The sequence below is a fragment of the Parasteatoda tepidariorum genome, chromosome 4 (assembly GCF_982258835.1).
Source record: "Parasteatoda tepidariorum strain Cologne lab strain chromosome 4, Ptep-v5.0, whole genome shotgun sequence".
Classification (NCBI taxonomy): Eukaryota; Metazoa; Arthropoda; class Arachnida; order Araneae; family Theridiidae; genus Parasteatoda; species Parasteatoda tepidariorum.
The window spans coordinates 122,652,569-122,676,105 of record NC_141758.1 but is presented as its reverse complement, the minus strand read 5'-3'; the positions used below and the strand labels follow the sequence as shown (position 1 = coordinate 122,676,105).

The following is a 23,537-nucleotide window of genomic DNA, read 5'->3' as shown; positions in this document are numbered from 1 at the left end:
TGGCGAAAATATCTATCGGCGTTGAAGGAGCGTCTCGCAAATCGCCAAACAGCTGTGTGCTTATGTTTTTGTTTTGTTTTCGGTATCACGTATCTATCATTCACCAAGTTATATATGGGTGTCACATTTCAGAGTTTCAAATAAGCTGATCTTCATTAGATTCTTCTGCATTAAATGAAATATAAAGCGTATTTTTTTGTTATAGCTCCGACATAATCGTTTGTATTTGTTAACATAATTGTGTTTATTAGCGTTTTTTAGAAGATCGTAATAAAACTAAGATAAAAAAAATTATATATTATTACCTCCATAGCCCCCTTCTGTATTTTCATAACTTTCAATGTCATGTGCACTATTGTTTTTGAAATATATCCAATGTAACACAACAAAACAATATTAATTAAAATTTAAAACGATAAACAAAACAATTATGAGTATATAATAAGGGCCCTCAGCGGCCAACATAGAATTATAAAAATATTCTCTTATCGAGGAAAGACCAGCCTACGCGCCGGCTCCTCTTAATCTCTCTTCTGAAATCTTTAATTGGGTTAGTGATTAACTCGCCCTCTAGCGGTGAGCCAATCACTACAAAATGTATACGCGTATTTCGAGTAGTGAACTTCTTTACCTACTCATCCACTTATTAAAATTAATAATTTCACAATAACCTCTAATCCTTAATAATGAAATGATTATTACAATAAAGTTTGTTTACTTAAAAGATTAAAAAAAAAAAAATTATTGTTCAGCAGTGACTTTGTTACTAATTCTATATTCATTAATTAAACTTAATGGTTCTGCTCGATAACCATTTACAATTTTTTTTAAATTTTATTTAATTTTCAGTCATTATGGAATTCCTTAAATATTTTTCGACGTAGAGGTTATTTAGCAATAATGCGAAAAGCTGAAATTTATAAATGTATAATATTTATAAATGTTTAAGAGAATTATTAGCAGCTATTTTGTACTAATTTTTTTTGTTGAAATGTTCATTATACACAGTTTTATAAAAATAATCGTAAAATTCATTGAACGATGGATACATTGACATTTTAAAATGCAAGTAGAATTCAATAATCATTTCATTTTATAACTGTAAAACGGTAGATAAGTAACTTCGTTATCAAGTTTTACATGATACGAGAATATTATGCTATTGCTTTATAATGAAAGAACAACATTTTAAGTTCTAAACTTTTTGTGGAAAAGAAAAAAAAAAACGAAATTTTTTTCCTGTCATCGGTGTTAGCGATTAGAGAGTGTTTTATCGTATAAATGTTAAGTCAGTACCGTCCCATTTTAAATAAAAATGTATTTTGTTCCGGAAAAAAAATTACTTGAATTTGTCAATAGAAATTCCCTAATTATTGTTGCAAGAACTTTTAAATTTCTAATCAAACTTTCCTCTATTATAATTTTGTGCAAATAATTATTATTAATAATATAAATGACTATTAAAAGGAATTAATTGAGAATGTTCAATTTTAATAAATTAACTGTTTACGCAATCAGATTAATAACTTTTTTCATAATTTACAAATGGAGAAAAAGTCTTTTACAGTTTAAAAGTGAAAAGAAAAATAAAGTTGAGATTAAATTTATAAAGTAAGCATAACTCGAAGGAGGTTGAAGTAAGGGCATTAGACGAAGCGATTGTGTTTTTTTTTAAATATTATTTAGAAAGAATTTTTCTAAAAGTATTTCTTTTAAAGTTTTTATCAAACTTTTGTTTTTTATTTATCTATAGTTATTGAAAGTTAAGTTGATGATTTTTAAGTTGAAATGAATGCCGCCCTGCTTTGCATATTTCAAATATTATTTTTAAAGAAATGTATAACTTAACATTAAACACCCAGGACCTTACAATTGTAAATCAAACAATCACTACATTTATTTATTAAAAAACACTCTTATGACCTGATAAAAAAATTGATCTAAATCTTAAATGTGAGTTTTATAACATGTAATTTATTTAAACTCAGCACATACATCTAACCTCTGCTGTCGCCAATGTCTCAATTTTAAAATATGGTTTTTCTTTTATAAATTTTCTGATATTTTCATATAAAGGATAGTATTAAGTTCGAGAATTAAAAATTTGTGCCCAAAAAAGTTGCTAAAAATTATAATTATTATTAATATATGACAACAGGAAGTATTTAATTGAAGGTTGAAATTTTTTTTAATTATGTTATTTTTTAATTATGTTATTTTTTAATTATATTTTTAATTACCAAACTCATATAACAGTATTTAGGAATCTATAAATTTATGTTACGTATGATAGTTGCATTATGACCTGTACGCAATGCGTGTAAATAAAATATATTTTTAAAATTGTGCATTTTCTATTAATTGCATTTATTATTCTTATATTGAAAAGGTATCAAGTTATCTATGACCTCCATAATGAATGAAGTATTTACCGACTTTTATATATATTAAGGAATTGAATCAATTTTTCACCAAGTTTAAAATCTCATCTCATTCCAAAAAAAAGTTATTTCATAAAATTATGCAAAAAAGTAATTTAATATATATTTTTTTTATAATGAATGCTTCTAGTAATGAAACAAACGCTTTCAAACTTTATTTTAAAAATATTGATTATTTCGTTTACAAGAAACTATTACTTTAAAGCGTGATAACATTTTTGAATACTCTATTTTTTTCTAGTAAATAATATGTCTTTGTTTATTTCTAAAAAAATAATCTTTATAAAAAAGCTTACATTATTCTTTTATAGAGAATATTGATTTCATAGAAAATATCACTAAAATAAAACAGGTTATGTTTTCTTACAATAAAAGTTAAATAGAATTAATTCTTCAAAATAGCGTTTCAATAAAACATAGTATTAAAATGTTACGTTATTTTTTGTGATTGGTTCATTAATAAATTATTTTTATTTCTTCGCAAACACAATTCTTGTAAAAAAAATTAAAAAATTGAATCTGTTTTATCAAAAAACTAGATCGTTTTATAAAATATAAATTATAGCGCTTAATAAAATATGAATACAGTGTATTTGTAAAGTGATCCTGACAATAAAAAGGTGTTATTTTCTTTTTTATTTTCTCTGCTAAAAGGAATTAATGAGTTATTTTTATTCATAATGGCTAGTCGAGGAGAAGAAGAAAATATCGAATTACACTGCTTAGGTTAATGTAATTTCGTTCTCCCACCACATTTACGCGTAATCCATCGTCAACTCCACCTGCAATCGCCACGTTTACAATCTACGGTATGTTTTGTCAATACGCACACCCACCGGCGCCTCTTCTTGTTTATTGAAAGAATCTGCGGCTAAGCAAGTGCGGGTGTGGGAGCGAATAACGCCGTGTAAAAAGGATCTTTATGGCTTCGGAAACAAAACAAACTCTGCTTCGCAGAGCATGGGAGCAGTGATGTTAGATATTAAAATTGAGGATGTATTGGGAAAAGATATTTCTGTTTTGATTGTCCCGGAAGTAGCACAACACGTTGATCTAATTATCGGGAGGACATTTTTAGATTTCGCATATGCTAGAGTCGGCGATACCTTGCATATCGGTTATGAAAAAGATTACCCATTCATTAAATTAAATTGTATCAAAGTATGCCTTGTGTTAAGTTGAAAACGCAAGAAACTACGAAAATAATAAACAACAGCGCAAAAACTGAAGTAGTAAATAATGGGTTAATATTGATTCAAGGAAATGAAAGTAATTTCGATTCTTTACTAGAAGTAAGGGAGGGTTAGACGATTGTACCAATCATTAATATCGGAAATAAAGAAATAACATTAAAGAAAAATCAAAACATTGGTAAGGCGGATTTAGTGAACGAAGTGCTAAATGTAAGTAATTGTAATTTACTTGAGGATAATCCATCATTAGAATATTTTAGTGTTAATCCAGTAGATGTAGAACAAAAACCCATAACTTTAGATGAAATAAAATTTAATGAAAAATTAACGGAACAGCAACGACAGGATATCGTTAAGCTTTTGAATAAATTTAGAGACTGTTTCGCATTAAACATTTCGGAGTTAGGTTGTACAAATTTAATAAAAATGGATATTAAGGAATTTTGAGGGATCAAAGCCCGTATGCATGAAACCATATAAAACGAATGCAATCGAAAGAAAAGCAATTAAAGAAATCGTAAACGAATGGAAAGAAAACGGTATTGTAACAGAAACGCGTTCACCATATTCGAGTCCTGTACTTTTAGTGCGTAAAAAGACAGGTGAAAATCGGTTAGTTATTGATTACAGAAAATTAAATAATCAAACGATAAAAGATAAATTTCCCCTTCCAAAAATCGATGACTTATTGGAACAACTACACGATTGTAGTCTGTTTTCAGTTTCAGATTTGGCTCACGGTTATTTACAGCTTCAATTAACCGAAGAAGCGAAATTAAAAACCGCGTTTATCACTCCAGATGAAACCGGACAATTTGAAAGAATGATATTTGGTCTTACCAATGCTCCAGCAGAATTCCAACGTTTAATGTATCGCGTGTTAGGATGTTTATGTAACAAGGATGTTTTATGTTATCTTAACGACATTCTTGTTCATGCTAAAACGTGGGAAGAAATGCTAAATAAATTAATTAAGGTATTTGAGGCATTACGGGAAGCAAATTTGACTTTAAAATTATCCAAGTGTGAGTTTGCAAAAAATGAAGTTGAATTTCTGGGATTTATTGTTAATAAAGATGGGATAACACCGGGCTCCAGAATGGTTGAGGTAATTTCCAAGTTTCCCGAACCTAAAAATGTGCATGAGGTTAGACGTTTTCTTGGTTTAACAAGCTTTTTTTTAGAAGGTTTATTCAGAATTACGCCATAAAAGCTAAGCCCTTAACCGAATTAACTAAAAAGAATGAAGAATTTAAGTGGAACGAAAAGAAAAAGAAATCTTTCGAAATATTGAAAAATGAACTCTCACGACAACCAATTTTGGCACTTCACAATGCCGAAGCTAAAACCGAAGTTCATACTGATGCAAGCGCAGACGGCATCGCAGGAATGTCACTTCAGTTGGGAAGCGATGATAAGTGGCACCTAGTTTACTGTGTCAGCAAGAAGACTACTGAACCGGAAAGGAATTACCATTCAAGTAAATTGGAGTTGATGGCCATAGTTTGGACACGAGAAAGACTCAGACAGTTTTTGTTAGGTATCAATTTTACAGTTGTGACAGATTGTCAAGCATTAATCGACATGAATGCCAAGTAATCCCCAAATCTCACGATGGAGTATTCTAGTACAAGAGTACAATTTTGAAGTTCGCCACAAACCAGGCATTAAAATGACCCACGTAGATGCTTTGAGCAGAGCTCCTATCTCAGACCCAGAAGACACCATGACAAGCCTTATCGAGAAAAAATTTGAAGTGTGTCTAACACTGAGCGAAGATGAGCAAATTTTAATTATCCAACATACTGACAAGGAGTTAAAGACATTAATAGACATTTTTAAGAAAGATGAAGGAGAAAGATCTGTAGAAGAAAGACAGAAAATAAGTAATTATATTTTCAAGAGAAATCGATTATACCGAAGAATACTAGAAAAAGGAAAGGAAAAACTACTCAACGTGATCCCAAAAAGTATGAGAAAAAGTACCGCTGTTAAATTTCATGATTTGATGGCACATTTTTCTCTTGACAGGACTGTCAACAAAATCAAAGAGCTTTATTGGTTTCCCTACATGAAGCGTTATTTAAGAAAACACATATCCATGTGTTTTGAATGTCTAGTGAATAAAATTCCCGGGGGAAAGCAACAGGGACATTTACATCCAATTAAGCCAGGAAAAAGACCATTCTCAATAATACACATGGACCATTAAGGCCCATTTGTGAAGAGTTCTAGAGGAAATCAGGATTTGCTCGTTATCATAGATAATTTTACAAGATTTACCAGACTCTCTCCAGTTAAAAACACATCTTCTCAACACGTTTTAAAAGCTCTGGAGAATTTCGTTCAGGATTTTGGACTGCCTGATCGGATTATTAGTGACAGAGGTTCATGCTATACGTCACATCAGTTTCAACAATACTGTCACGACAATGGAATAAATCACACATTGAATTCTACCCAACATCCCAAGGGTAATGGAATGGTAGAACGGGCTAATAGAACAATTCTATCCACAATAACAACATCGATGAGTGAGCCACGTCATAAAGATTGGGATTTACGAATCAAAGAAACTGAAAGAAATTTAAACGACACCGTCAATAAAACTACTGATAAAACGGCTTTTGAAATCTTGCATGGATATTCTCCAAGATTCACTGATGGTATCCTTCGAAAACTTGCCGACGAGAGTGCAGACAAGTGGACTGATCCCAAGGAACTTCAAAAAGAAGCAACCAGTGTGATTGAAAAGAAACAACGTAAAATGAAGGAATACTACGATAAGAAAAAGTGTCGAACCATGACTTTTGAACCGGGAGAAATAGTAGTTGTCCGACGTCCAGCAAAAGCAACAGGAGAACCAACAAATACTCAGCCAAAGTACAGAGGTCCTCTACTTGTGACTGAAGTCCTCCCCAACGATACGTACAGAGTGACCCAATTGGAAGAAAAAGTGGGAAATAGGTATTATGCAACAACGTCCCACGTGAGTCAACTAAAGCCATGGCGACCACCGTTACACGATGATGATGATGAGGTCTCAGGTAACTTATAAATTGGAAACAGGTAATATGAACTTTTGTTTTTTTTTACTTCTAAGAAAAGAACTTTAGTATTGAACAGTTGAAAGACTTTTCATTTTGGAACAATTTAAAAAAAAAAAAAAAAAAAAAAAAAAAAAAAAAAAAAAAAACAGAACTATTAAGCAAGACAAAAAAAGAACTGTAATAGAACTTTAAAATTTTTATTCATTCATATTTCAAAAAAAAAAAAAAAATGTGTATTAAGTATGAAAAAAAAATGTTAATTGTCTATATCTATTATGTAATAATCGATGTATGTATCTTTTGTTAAGTAAGTGTCAATTGAGGGCAATTGTATCATCAGGATGCCCGAATATTAAAATCTTCCCCTTAACGTCCGGCAGGTGGCTCAGCGCCGCAACTGTTGTGTCTGTTTTGCAAATGTAAGAAAGCGTAGAGGTGCGCGCAAGTGAGCCTGTGCAATTATGATATCTGTAAATATTGTTGTAAATAAATAATTAATATCATTAAGCTCTTACTTCCTCTCCCCCCCCCCCAAATGAGTTACTCGACACATGAAAAAATTATGTGATTACAACATAGGTACCTATCAAAAATATTAAATATCTACTCTAAGATAGACCCGAAAAGTAAATATTTAATGATAAAAATAAAAAATACCATTTTTTTCGAATCAGTAATAATTTCATAAACTATTAAAACCAAAATATTCCGATTAGCTGTCATTTCAATCAAGGGATTCATATTAATCCGATTCATATTAATCAAGGGATTCATTTTGATCAGATTTATATTAATCAGTGGGATTCAATATGAAACAAAACTTGAACATGTGAAGCTTTGTGTGAAAAATATTTCAAATCGCTTTAAAAGTTCAAGCTATAATGAAATACGCAAAAAGTAAAATTAATATTAAGGGGTCCATATTCACCACTCTCCTGTTCTAACCACTAAAACCTTATTTCTCAGATTGCGGCTACCTCCTATTCGAATCCGCCAAGAAAATGATATGTTTATTCAGAGAAAGAGTACGCTTTTGTGACTGATTTCGTAACTTAAAATATCGTTTGCACAAATTAATAAACACACATGATATAACCCCTTCGAACCATTCAGATTGAGCCCTAGAACGTGAAGATCTAATCGTTAGATCAAAAATTATTTATGGTAATCCATTAATATATATATATATATATATATATATATATATATATATATATATATATATATATATATATATATATATATATATATTAATGGATTACCATAAATTCATGTTTATACAAGATTCATATTCATATTTAAGTTTTCCATTTGTGTTGCATTTTTGAAAGAAAGAAACATCCAGCAAACGAAACAGGTAGCAACAAGTATTAAAAAATTTAAATTTTTGGACAAAACATGTGAAGATTTCAAAATTGAAAAGACAAGAGAATTATAATGTTACCTGTATTTTGTTGTACTAGCTCAATTGGCATTATAACTCTTTCCTATAAGAGAAACATTTGCTTTAGCAAAACCATAGTTCAAAAAAAAAGAAACAAACAAACAAACAGCAGTATAAATAGTACAATCAAAAATGCAGGACATGTAATGACTCCCTCCAGGGTTGAGAAAAATTTAGACCAGACGTAACCCCCTATGTGTTTTTCAAATTCCGATTCTTTGATTAAGACATTATATAAGATATTATAAAACACACACTCTATATTTATCAAATTACACTCTCACTGCGTGAAATTTTAATCGAAAAACCATATCGTTTTTATTTTGCTTTTACAACCCTTTTATTGAAAAAATTTTTCTTTCGGTCTTTTATACTCAAAATACCGCATTTAAGTAATCGCTTTTTTTTTTCATTGTACCAACTTCATCGCAGAATTCATTACAATTTCAAATTTACTTAAGCAACTAATTTTTTTCAGAAATGGGTAAGTTCATTTAATTCAGAAATTTCGATGTGATGTAATGATGAAATTGAGTGCTGATCATATTCTGACGTGCTAAAAACACGAAAGGAATCTAAGAAAGAATCTTTTGATCATTTTCACATGGTAATAAAAACTTAAATATTTTAAACATATTACGACACTAAGAGACATACTTAAGGTCTTAAGCGACTCCGGGCGAAACATTGAGGCATTTTATCATGGTTAATAAATATCAGATTTTGTTTAACAAGGTATAAATTAAACGTAAGAATTTTTTATTCCAATTATTATTTTTTACCTTTTAAAACTGTTTTCGTATTTAACAATCAAAAATCTGACAAAATGCATAAATAATTTTTAATATTATTTAACTAAAATTCTTAATAGTACTAATAATTAAAAAAGTTTATTATTTATTCATTTCAAACTATAATTACTGAATAAATTAGCTTACTTAGCCAGTTATTTTTTTCTCAAAACATTAAACTGCGTGCGTAGCCAGAATTTCCACCAAAAAACAAGCACCTTTTAAGCACACGAAAAATATTTTTAATCACTTTCCAAAAAAAAAAAATCATAGTTAGGATCTGTGCAGGAATAAAAATTACTCTTTTTCTATCGTTTTAAATTCTTAATTTATAAACATAAAATCAATAAAATTTAAAAACATTTTCAAAGACTTTACATAATCATAATAAAATACCTAGTTTCTGATAAATATTGCAGAGAAAATTGTGAATATCATGCATTTTTTTGTAATTTAGAACGACAATCGAGAAATTTTTTTTTTTTAAAAGATAGAAAATTAAGCACCTTTTTACAAACCAAGAATTAAAAAGCACATTTAGGGCCACATTTTTAAAAAACCCAAATTTAAAATAAGCCCCTTTAAGCACTTTTCAAAAAAGCTGCGCACCCTGTTAAAGAATGACAAAGACAGAGAACCAACTTGTCGAATGAAAAGTAAATTAATTTAGTTGTGAAAACATTCTTAAATATAAATTATTCTAGGTAGAAAAAGTCTTTATTCTTTATTTATACAAGGAGTTACACTCTAACTACGCATTTAATTAATTTCAAAATAAATTCATTATCTATACATAATAATAAACGCGGCTGTGTGTGTGTCTGTAATCACAATATATCGCCCCAGAAGCCTCGCCCAGGCACGAAACTCGGCACATAATTGTGTTTTGACATAATGAAGTATTTTTTTTCTTTTTCAAAAATTTGGATTAGTTTTTTAGTTATCAGTCATTTTGTAAGAAAATCTATGCTTTTTCGTCTTCAAAGAGCCATATTCAAAAAACTATTAAAAAATGCATATACTTTTCCCCACTCTTATAAATGTATGCTAATGCGAACCTTACAATTGAAATATTAATTTTCGACAACTTAAACCAATAATATACGAAGGAATTAATAATTTAATTGTAAGGTTCGCATTAGTTTACATTTATCAAAGTGGAGAAAAGTTTAACTTTTGTATTAAAAATGTGGCAACATATTCGACACGTAAATAGAACGCTTCGCTTTGATATATTTGTTGCTGAAATAAATTTTGTCATTGTCACTCGATTACAAAAGTAAATTTAAACCAAAACTTGTTGGCATTTGAAGAAGAGCCTCAGAGCTCAAATAAATCTTGATAGGCTAAATTAAGCCTCACCTATTGAAACGCAGGGCTATAAGCGAAAGCAGAGAGCACGCCGCACTTTACTATACTCAATACTAAATATTTGTTGCTGTTCATAATTGTTATAATAAGTTTTTTTTCTTCTTTCCACACTCTATTTTTTTTTCTTAAGCGAAGACGATAATTTTTGTAGCGATATAGAAATAGAAATTGATACCATAAAAAATTATATAGAAATAGAAATTGATACCATAAAAAATTATATAGAAATAGAAATTGATACCATAAAAAATTATATAGAAATAGAATTTGATATCATAAAAAATTATATAGAAATAGAAATTGATACCATAAAAAATTAATTCGTTTTCGTGTTCTTTTCATGTATTTAGTATTTTAGTTTTTTTTCTTAAGCGTTGTAGCTATATAATACTTGTATATAAAAGAGGAATTTAATTGCTTTTGAAGGAACGATCACACTTACCTTGGATCTCTTTGGTTTTTCTATTCTTTATTTTAACAGTTTTTATTAAATGTAATTAGTTACTTTAGAAAGTTTCAGTTTGCAGGTAAGCACTTAGATTTATATATTGAAGTTTTATGATTTGCTTTCGTAGTAATTGTTGTTCTAAAGTATTCGTTGACTTCTTAAAAACCCGATTACTGACATGGTAAAACAGCCTTCCAAAAAACTTTGTATTTTGTCAAAGAAAAAGATATTAAGAGATTCTCAAAGAAGAAGAAGGGCCCAAGAAACGTCTGTGGAACGTCAAAGAAGGATGGAACATGACCGAATTTCGACAAGCAATTCTAGAGCCCAAGAAGTATCAGAGAAACGTCAAAGAAGATTAGAAGAGGATCGTGTCTCAACTAGCAGTGCTAGGGCCCGAGAAACACCTGAGGAAGGTCAAAGAAGATTGGAAGAGGATCGTGTCTCTATTAGCAGTGCTAGGGCCCAAGAAACATAGCGTGGCGGACTGCTGGCCGCCATAACTGGCTAGTTTTAAATAAATGTATATGAAAGGAAATTGTCATAAATGAAATATATTGATTGCTAATAAAACAGCAAATTAGTTTTCACACTGAAATGAGAGCTCTAAAATATGAAATGAATAATGAAAATTTATAATTTACAAGTTACATTCTTATCTACTTTTAAGCTTTTAAACAAAACAAAAAAAATTGTTTTTTAATTTATTAACTTATTCCTTTGCGGTGCTCGGTGCTCTCTCCAGTTTAAGCCTGTAATAATGCTTGTTAATAATGTTAATTCCTTTCTTAAAGTCCCTGACCAAATTATTAGAAGCACTGCAGTGTTTTAATAGTGACATGTTTTGCACCAGTTTGTATGCAATAATTATATATTTAAATTTACATGTGATGAGATTTTATTCAGGAAATCTTTATATACTTCCTATTTATATTTATTTTCAATTTATTGCATTACAATGTTAACCGATTGAAACACGACCGTAAACAAGTGCAAACCGGTTTCAGTCGCGTTGTCGCGTGCGTCAGTTGCGGACGTGTTTCTGTGACTTTATGTGCTGAACTTATATGTTTTACAGTTTTGTAATACGCAGTTATTTGCTTATTTCGTGTGCAGTGTTTAAATAATCAATTGAAAAACTTCAATCTCGTGTAAAGAGGGCCGGGATAGCCCGGGATAGTAGGGCACTGAGCCCACGTACAAGAGTTCGTGGGTTCGATCCCTGCTGGCCGAAGACACTCCCTTGTGTAGTAAATGGTGACTGATGCACTTTAAATCTGTCGAGTCGCAAAGTCCTCCATGTTCCCTTAACAAATCAATACCTCTGGGGGTTCTGATACAGGAGTTTCCTTGTCTTCTGGGTTGGCTGTTCAACGACGGATATAAAATAAAATCACATATAAAGAAAAAAAAAAGGTCGAGATAGTCTGTTGGTAGGGCACTGGGCCCACGTCCAAGAGTTTGTGGGTTCGATCCCCGCAGGCCGAAGATTCCTCGTGCTGTAAATGGTGACTGATGCACGTTATCTCTATGGAGTCGCAAAGTCCTCCATGTTCCCATAACAAATCAATACCTCTGGGGGTTCTGATTCAGGAGTTTCCTTGTCTTCTGGATTGGGTTCACAATTACAAGGTTACGGAGTTAAACGTTAGTAGTGGTAAACCCAAAATTAGGTCGGCTGTTCAACGACGGATATAAAATAAAATAAAGTCACTCTTGAAAAAAAAAGGCGATCTTTCACCATGTAAAAAAGTTAAAGTAAAGGCCCTCGTGAATGCTAAAATATTTTCAAATCACAAAATATCACGAAGATTGAAGGTTTCTGAAGTTAGCGAACGACGCATAAAAAAGAAAATTGAGTCAGGGGTCGAATTGAGGCCAAAAAGAAAGAAAAGATGCGGCAGAATCTTATAGTTTGTCGAATAATTTAGTCAAAGAAATAAACAAATTCTCAAACTTCTTTCTGCATTATTATTATAGGACGAAAACCGTCACAAACGTAAACGCTGAAAGTACGGTGCGAAACAAAAGCACCATCCTGAATAATATTTCATGCAATAATCGATTTTCACGATTGTGATTTGTGATTCTTTTTGTGATTGCGACATTATCTTCCTCGCGCTGTTGCTACCCAGTCTCGATCACACACAACGTGTCGCTGCACACACTGGTATAAGCAACCGAGGAGCGATCAAGCACACTACCATGATGTTAAAACATCTCTCATAAGCAGCGCTCAAAATATGGTTATCTTAATACAGCGCTCCCGGCCTCTCATAAAAGCAGCAATGAATCATTCAGTGATATCCATTGATAGAATTCGATCCAAAATAACATTCTGGTGTAAGAGTAATGAAGCACTACGATTATTCAATACCAATTTACTAGTATGCAACAGTGTTCATCAACCTTCTTCGGTCCGGTCTAAGTTTGATAATTTTACCAGGGCCCACAAAAAGAGGGCGCAGCTATAGTTCGTTCACCAGTAGATGGCACTTGGCCCCACCTCCTTTAACGCAGAGTTCATTTTGGTGCGGGAGTAAGATGAGAAAAGTCTCCGCGCTTGGAATTGAGACAACCCTTAATGCACGCTAAACGTAAACAGTGAATTCTTTTTCAGTCACTTACTTCGCTTCATCATCTGCAATTCTACCGTTCGTTACTCTAATGAAATATATTACAGCAAAATGCCTCAAAAAGGACAAACTATAGACTCAAAAGAGAAAAATATCATGACATTTATGAAATATTTAATGTTAAAAAAATGCAATTAAAGATTGCTAAATAAATATTTTGTCACACGATTGCCAAATAGCAAGCTTGGTCAGGATTGCTCACTTTCTTCTCCCAAAGTTAGAGAAATAGTATCGTCGGATACCACGTGATGAAGGCGGAGTCAACTGCCAACTCCTGGTGAACGAACTATTATCCAGATATAATATCTAATTAGAAAGTTTAATAAGTTTTAGTTCATAAAACAGTTAGCTCCCAGCATTACAATCTTATGAAACTTTCCTTCCCCCCCCCCCGAAAAGAAAAATTATAAAAACACAATTGTTTCATTATCAGCATTCATATAAAAAAATGAAACAGTCTTGCTCTAGCGCCTTCTTAAAAGATTGCAAAAATTTTCATTATTCGTAGTTATTTAGCGTAAACAAACCAGTTCTATCAATTAAAATATATTAATAATATGAATATTAAATACATAATATAATAAAAAAATTTTAATCATGCGTTTTAATATTTACTTGCAATAGTTTTTATTCGCATTTTACATTGATTAATTTATCTTTTTTTAAAAATAAATTGTGACATCTTGTTCGATACTAAACATTTAAAATGAATTGTATCATTTGGTGGTAAGCAAATATTTGCATCAATTCAATATTTATATTTATGCTTTGCATGTAATTTTTGCATTGGGCAACAAATTGATTGATTTAATAAATTAGAGTTGAATTATACACGCATGGTTTTATTTTTAGTCCCAGAATTTTGTACTTATTTTTCATTTTAAAAATTAAACGTAAATTTTTATCATTGCCTATTGAAAATATAAACATTTTTGTTACATTAAATAAATAATTTCAGGAAACTAAAGCGGCAAAATATAACCCGATTAAAAACTTTGTTCGCTTCAAAAAATATTCAAACAAGGAATAACAGTATACATGTTTCAAACGCTCAAAAACAGGCGCCCATTTTCAAAACTTGCCAGATGTGAATCGGAGGAAACGAAAGGGATTTGAATTATAAAACGAAGAGCTGCTTATGAAAAATGGAATGAATAACAGGAAGATACATAAGTAAAAAAAAAAAACACAGAAGTCAAAAGAGAGAAAAAGAAAAAGATACCCTGATCATTTTTACACCCCTGTTTATCATAAGCGTATAGCCGTCTTTTTACCACCTCATATTAATTTTATTCACCCTAATTGTCATAACATTTCTACATTCCATACTTCCGTTTTGCACACATTTACAACCTTCTAAATTTACTCCGAACTTGCATCTTCGGCTCGTTTGATGTTGACAGTGCATTCAATCGCTTCGATAGTTGATTCATCTTGACTAAACTAACTAGACTCAAACGTCCCTCTTCCTCAAATCCTTACGCGTGGATCATTTCTTATTCTCCCGCTCGTTATAAAATTGCTAATATACTCTTCTGTTTTGGTTTTAAAGTCCTTTTTAGGCCTTTTAACAAAACCAAATTTTGTTATTATATCATTATTGCTATCATATCATTTTGTTATTATATTATTATTTGTTATTATCATTGTAATTATATCATTTATTGCTGCAAAAAAAACCAAGCCTATTAGCTTTAATGATCGTTGTGGCATTTACTACATTCATTGTCAGTGAGACATTGGCTATACCGGATAAACTAGACGCGCTTTAAAATTTAGACTTAAAGAAACATGATTGTCTGCTATCAAAACATCATTTATTGCTGCAAATTGTTGGAATTATGGGCGCAAATTCAATTTTTAACGATGTCGAAATTATTTCCATCACTGCCGCATAAGCTCATCTTGATGCCTTGGAATCTTATTTTATTCAAATAAATGCTTATTCCCCTCTCAACGATATTAGATCCTCACCACTTCTCCATAACGAGTGGAAATGCATTTTACCTTGATTTGTCTCTCATGGTCACTGTGGTTTTTCTTGTTCTGTGGATCTTTTATCTCTTTCGGGTACTGTGGTTTTTTCCAGTTTTGCTTCTCACCTTTATTTTTTCCCTTTTTCGTGAACAACTTTCTGTTTTATTTTAAACTTATGTTTCTTTTCATTCACGTTTGGCTTGTCTTGAATACGGGCACCTGTTTTGAGCACTTGAAACATGTCGACTGTTATTTCCTATTACAGTACAGAACCCGTTATCCGGAAATCAGAAAACCGGAAAACCAAAAAACCGGAACGAAATTCGGTAAATTTTCCCGCAATTTAAAAAAAAAAATTTTTTTCCTCATAAGATTTTAGGATTTTTCTTTCTTTTTTGAAAGATGTTTACCATACCATCTTTTTAGAAATAATCATTACTGTATTACTTCATCGTTTTTTCTTCTTTTTAAGATTATTTCGTAATATATTTTTTTTAGTTGAGTTTAACAATAGAAAAAACGGCTTTTTGTAGCGATTCAGAAAACCGGAAAAATCAGTTATCCGGAATAGCGATGGTCCCGATCGTTCCGGATAATCGGTTCCCTACTGTAATATGTCGTTTGAAGCGAGCGAAATTTTTAATCTTGAAAATCTTAGTTATAATTCAAAGATGGAACGTTTAGATTACTTTAAACTAATGCATGAAAAAAGTTTGATAAATAATTAGCCGAAAATACATCCTCACTCAATTTATTTTATAACAAATGAGCATCTTCAAATTATATTAGTAGGGGTGCACAACCTTTTTGAGTGAAGGGCCGCAAGCCAAAGTACTTATATAAACATGTTTAGTAATTGTAAGTAGTGATTACTATATAAACATTGTTCAAGGCACTAAATTAATCTTATGAGTTAACCTTGTAATACGTTGGCATAAAATTAAATATTTTTAAACGTTTAAAATAAAAAACTTCAAAACTGATAACTTAGAAAATAAAATACAATCAGAATCAATTTATCAGGAAAAAAATTCAGATTAATTAAAATAATTAAAAACAATGGGAAAATTCATCTTTGTTTTAATCACATTATATAATACTAAAGTCCATTTAATAATAAATTTTAACATAAAAAATTTGTTCAGTGAATTGAATTAAAGAAAATAAATATTCCAGTTATTAACATTAATGAAAATTAAATACTTTGATTTAAAGAAAGTTCATAGGGTTAAAAATGATTAAAATTAAAACCCTTGCAGCTTAAATAAGATTCAACATTTATTAAGGAATATACTTAAACTTTGAAAGATTTATTTTTGGCTGAGAAAGGGGCAAAGGGCTGAGAAAGGAAAAGAAAGAAAACATTAATTTTGAAGGAACTATTTCCTTAATAAATAAAAAAAATTATAAGATACTTACAATACTTTATGACCCATACTTTTTAAACATAACACTATTAGCAATTAATCCACATGTACTAGCAATAAATTAAAATTTACATTGCTTTATGATACTTAAATTGATTACATTTTTTACAGTTAAAATTTAATGATATACAAATAATTTCTCAGCATATAATTATAAATGATGTAAAATGGTTAAAAAATTTTCTTATTGGCATATTCCACAATTTGCAAAATTTTAAAACATTGTGATAGTTTGATCTACTTGATCATGTGATAACTTTTTCGGGTTATTAAATGAAAATTTAATGATTTTGTTTAAAGACTGCTCCTTAACCTGGAACATTAATTTATACAGAAGCTGTTGTGGTTTAGTATTAAATTTAGGGCACATAACTTAATTAGTTTGGGGATTTGTCCCATATGAGGAATCTTCCTTTCCAGATTTTCAAATTGCGAGAATACTAATCGAGATATGTAATTTTGAAATTGCGAGAAGACTCACAATGTATAATTTTTGAAACGTGTGAATATGAATAGCGATATGTGGTTTTTAAATCACGTGAATATAAATCGCGGTGTATGATTTTTAAATTGCGCGAAGAGTAATAACGTATGATTTTTAAATGCCAAAATATGAATCACGATTTGCGATTTTAAATCTCATGAATACGAATCGCGATAGATGATTTTTAAATCTCGTTAATGTTAATACGAAATGCGATTTTTAGATTGCGTGAACACGAATTACAATGTGTGACTTTTAAATTGTGACTGCCAAAAAATAAACGTTCAAAAAAATACTTATATTTGCGTTGAGATCGACACTGACACGTGATTAATTTAATGCGCGACTCAAAACTCGCATGCCGTGAAAATATAGTAATAAAGATATCAGGACTTTTTGAACCGTGGGGAAAAGCGCAGGGTCCCATCGTAAATATAAAGGGATTTTAATAGCTATAACTACCGAAAAAACTATTAAAATCTATTTATATTTACGATGAAATCGGTATAACTAGCGTCAAAAAGTAATGTATACACGGGATTCGCATAAAAAATATTAGAACTTTCGAAACCTTGTTGAAATGTATCGCAGTTATAATTGCCGAAATAACGATTCATAAATTATTTGATTTGCGATAAAATCGTCAAAAATAAATCACTTCAAAAAATGGTTAGCTCAATGAGCGAATCATTACTCGCAGTTCATAATAATGTTCTAAAAATATCGCGATTTTAAAAACCACGATGAAATGCGAAGTAATAACTGCCGAAAGAATGATCAAAAGTCATTTAGATTTACGATGAAGTTTGCACAAATAAAGCGTCTCATAACTTTCAAGACGTTAGAACATAGTCGTATTTCGATTTCCTGAAAAAAAAATTGCGATTTCAGAAACTACGTGAAAATGGGTAGCAATAATTATCTAAAAGTCATTTCGACGAAATCACCACACACGAAGAGCGTCAATAATAATGTCGAATCAAAATGTTGGGATTTACAAAACTATGCGTGAATCCGTTGCATTAACCATTGAGAAACTACATTGGTTGAGGTTTAATACATTAAAAACTTGATTGCGCAATTTCATTTTATTTTTAATCCGTCGTAGAACATCCGACCCAGTTTTTGGGGTTTACGACTACTAATCTTCAACTCCATAGCCTCGTAATTTCGAACCAATCCAGAATACAAGGAAACTCTTGGATCAATACCCCCAGATTTGTAAAGGATGAAGTATGATTTGTAAAGGGAACATGAAGGATTTTGTGATTCGACAGATTTAACGTGCATCAATAACCATTTACTACATGGGGAGTCTTCGGCCGACTGGGATCGAACCCAAGAACTCTTTGACATGGGCCCAGTGCCCCACCAACCAGGCTATCCCAGCCTGAATGAGCAATTTAAAATTTCCGAACTTTTTTTATTTATTTTTTAAAATTATGTTTAGATTGCTGCCACAGGCAATACCTACGACTGTACAGGTCGTATGTTGCGCCCCTCTACTTAAAACAATTAAAAATAAATTTCTTTAAATGGTTTGGACAAACATTTGCTCAAGATATCCTTCAATGATGTTTATTTTTAAAGATCAAGTGCCATTGCCTGGCATACATTTGCCCGGTATACCATTACAATGTATGTAAAGTAACTACATCACCCCGTTTGGGCAATACTTTCAAATTTAAAAAAACTGAAACATTTATAATTTCAACGTTCAGTAAATAATATAAATTTATGAAGAGTTTTTAAGCAGCAATAGAAAAAATACATTGCCAAAAAAGAATTATGCTTCCCCAATTGTGACAATTTGTTTTTGAAATAAATGGAAAAGTATGCATTAAGAGTTTACTTGTGTGATTATTTAACAAATGAAGATTTCTTGTAATTGAATGAAACATTTCTTCTTATCCTACCACAAACACCACATTCTATTCCTTTATTTTAGGCCAAGCATAGAAATTCTATTTGCAACTTTAATCCATCATAAAAGCATAATGATAAATCTCAAATGGAATAATTATACATTTTCAAAAAATTTCATTTGTCATTTAACGTTTTAAGTTAAACGAAAACTTCAATAGCATAAAAAATTTTCTCAGCAGAAAGTGTTTACTCCAATTGAATTACTGTTAATTTTTGTGTGTCCTAAGAACCCTTGGCAATTGCAGAAAAATAAAATTAGTGAAAAATATACGTCACAATGTTAATAAAAAAATATTTATTGAAATGGTGCGTCTGCTCAACTTTGGCCGAAAATGGGTTAAAATAAAGTAAATCTGAAAGTAGACCACACGAAATTTTAGATAAGAGTAAAAACAAAATTAAAACGATTAAAAGTGATAAAAAAAAATTGAAAAGCGAATTAAGGCAAATAAGAAGGACTGCGTTAGACTTTGGAATGAACTGGCCTTAGTACTTAAAACTTTTTTACCAATAAAATAGGTCCCCATCAAATATAATATTAAATTTCCACTTAAAGATATACACGAAAAATAAATAATTTATGATAAATATAAAAATACCGTTGTTTTTGAATCGGTAATAATTTCATAAGATATTGAAACTAAAATATCTAGATTTGTTGTAATATTAATGAAGGGATTCATATTAATCAAGGGATTCGTATTGATCGTGGGATATATATTAATCAGATTCATATTAATCAAAGGATTCATATAGATCAGATTCATATTAATGAAAGGTTTTTAATATGAATTAAAACCTTTTTCTTTAGTACTACAGAGGCGTTCATAATTCTGACTGGGTTATCACAGGCACCTCTATACTGTGAGCAGTGCACAAAAAAATGAACTCCTTTAATAACTCTTGATTTAATGATCGGTTATTCGCCTTCAAAGATTCAATCTTAATAGTTCGAAAGCCTACCTTTATATAAGCTGATTATATAGAGAACCCGATATTTTAAATTACAAAATCAGGTGCGAAAACGTATACTTTCATACCTAACGTAGTATTTTTAAGTAGAGCAGAGGTATTTTTTTAAACAAATTTGAATTTTTGACGTCCAAAATATGGTGTAGTCGTACTCTGCTCCTAATAATTTCGCGGGGGAGCGATCAAAATTTAAGACTCATAAATATAAATTCACTTCTTAGCATAACTCATTAAATCTCGAAAATATTTTAAACATATTGCACATAAATATAAAACTGCTTTATCCGAAAATAGATACACATAAAGAATAAATTTAATTATTTTTTATTACATTAATTAATAGCAGTTTAAAAATATTTGAAATGCAGGGGTATGCAAATTTTTACATATTTTAAAGTAAATTTGAAATGGTGAAATACAAAATTTAAATGCAATCGGTTGAGAAATTATCGCGAAATAAAATTCAACTAAACATTTTTAAAAATTGGATTTCTCAAAAGCTGTTTCGCGGATTTCACGATTTTTTTTCCATTTTAAATTACTTTAAAATAACATGATTTGTGCACTTCACAACTTAGAATTTAATTATTTTTAAATAAATTACTAATAAAAATAACTTATATGTAAATATATATATTCTTCGTTACTACTAGACGTCCAATTAGACGTTAGCACTAGTCTTATTCAGTTAAAACAATTAAACAAATCAATTAAAACAAATGAAACAAAATTTTGAATCTAAATCTATATATATAAAAATCTCTTGTCACAGTTTTAGTGTTTAAACTCCTCCGAAACGGCTTGACCGATTTTGATGAAATTTTATATGTATATTCAATAGGTCTGAGAATAGGTTTATGACTAATTTTCTTTCATTTTTTGGACAGATTTAACGTATATTTTAAATATATCTTTATTTAATCGTATTCGGATCGAAACTAGACATAGAAACAAATCAAAAACAATATTCACGCACGTTGCAACAAGTCATATTAAACTCTAATACTCATGCTCGCCCTTAAAAGAAGAGTATCAAATATATTTGTAAGTATGTGAATAAGGGCAGTGATATAGCAGTATTTCGAGTTGAAAATACCAATGTGACTGCTCTTCCAGTGAATAACAACGACGAAATAACGCTGTACCAAATAGGCCGGTACATCAGCTCCAATGAAGCTGTTTGGCGTATCTTTGGTTTCCCAATTCATGAACGAGATCCAACCGTTATTCATTTAGCTGTCCATCTTGAAAACGGTCAGAGCGTAGATTTCACAAACGAGACAGTGATTGACCGAGCTATAAATCCACCAAAAACTACACTCGCCAAATTTTTTGAATTGGGTAATCGTACGGATGCTTTTGGTGCCTTTGCACGGACATTACTCTACTCAGAAGTACCACACTATTTCACATGGGCTCAAACAAAAGAAATGGACACCCCGCAAGCAAGACACACCGGTTGATGCATGTCCCTGTTTATTTAAATCAAACTCCTTGGAGAGAGTATTTACAGTCAATCCAAGGCAGACTGAGTGTTTTTATTTTCGACTGTTGTTGGTTAATGTCACCGGCTCATTGTCATTTTAAGATATACGTAAAGTCGATGGACATCAGCATCCAACATATAAAGATGCATGCTTTGCACTCTGCTTGCTGGAAGACGACAACCAGTGGGAATGTATGCTTGCTGAAGCAGCATTGAACTGTACTGCAAAGCAAATTCGTCTATTATTTGCTATAGTATTAACTACATGCTTCCCTGCCCATATAGAAACGTTATGGGATAATCACAAAAATTCGACGACAGATGATATACGGTAGCAACATCGCACACGTTGCAACGTTCTAACGATAGCATTCAGCGATGCTATGTACAATGAAGCACTGATTGCTATTGAGGATCTTTGCATTATTATTGCCAACTTGCCACTCAGTCATTTCGGTGTGCCTCCGCCAAATCGAAGTGCATCTGATATATTAAACACTGACATGAATCGCGAACTTCAATACAATACGATAGAAATAGCAGCGATTGTTACTCGCAATGTTCCACTAATGAATGAGGAACAAAGGAACATTTATGACCGCATTATGCTCGCAGTTTCGGCAGGACAAGGTGAATTTTTTTTGGATGCACCAGGTGGAACTGGCAAAACATTTATTATTTCGCTAATTCTCGCTGAAATACGATCAAGTAATGGCATCGCGTTGGCCGTTGCATCATCTGGCATTGTGGCAACTTCATTGGATGGAGGCAGAACAGCTCATTCAGTATTTAAGTTGCCACTAAGTATTCAAAACAACCCAGATGCAGTGTGCAACATAAAAAAGCAATCGTCTATGGCCACAGTGTGGAAACACTGAAAAATTATCATCTGGGATGAATGCACTATGGCACACAAACATTCGCTTGAGGTGTTGAACAGGACATTGAAAGATATAAAAAACCAATGACAAATTATTTGGCGGCGCTCTGTTATTCCTTTCGGGTGATTTCAGACCCCCCCCCCCCCGTCTTTCCGCGTTAAACGTGCGATGATCAGATCAATGCTCGCGTGAAATCATCTCTACTGTGGCGTAATGTTGAAAAAGTTCAACTAAAAGTAAATATACGCGTCCAAATTCTTCAAGATCCATCTGCTGAAACATTCTCAAAACAATTGTTAGATATCGGTGATGGAAAAGTTACTAAGGATGAGACTGGATGCATAAAATTACCGGACGATTTCTGCACAATCATTGATTCACAAGATGCTCTAATTAACCTAATATTTCCCGATGTACACACACAATACATTTATCTTGAGTGGCTGGCAGAAAGGGCGATTTTAGCAGCAAAAAATGTGGACGTCAACGAATTGAGTCTGAAGATACAACAGTTATTGCCAGGTAACTTGGTGGCAGATAAATCTGTTGATGCAGTTTGCAATCCCATTGGAGCTGCAAATTTTCCAAAAGAGTTTTTAAACTCATTGGATTTACCAGGAATACCACCGCATAATATAGTACTCAAAGTTGGGTTATTTTGCTTCGTAATTTGAACCCACCACGGCTTAGCAACGACATGCGATTAGTCGTTAAAAAATTAATGAACAACGTTATCGAAGTCATTATTTTAAATGACAAATTCCGGGGTGAAAGTATATTACTTCCAAGAATCCCTATTGTACCCACAGATGTGCCAGTTCAATTTAAACGCATTCAGTTCCCCATTAGATTGGCATTTGCAATGACAAGGCCAAGCAACGTCTGTTTGTGTCTTAGATTTGAGCACACCATGTTTTTCATACGTGGCATGCTCTCGAGTGGGCAAACCATTCAGTTTATTTGTGTTAGCTAAAGATGGAATGACAAAAAATGCTGTACTCCATTGCACT

The 23,537-nt window shown here is 31.4% G+C and overlaps 1 long non-coding RNA gene across 6 annotated transcripts in view; it reads right to left on the bottom strand.

Moving 5' to 3' along the window:
- LOC107442806 (uncharacterized) overlaps window positions 1-23,537 on the bottom strand; it is a 194,239-nt gene that overhangs the window by 82,579 nt on the left and 88,123 nt on the right. For all 6 annotated transcript variants that reach the window (XR_015433401.1, XR_015433400.1, XR_015433396.1 and 3 more), the window contains one exon: window positions 8,129-8,171. This is a non-coding gene — a long non-coding RNA (uncharacterized LOC107442806). The remainder of the gene's footprint in view (window positions 1-8,128; window positions 8,172-23,537) is intronic.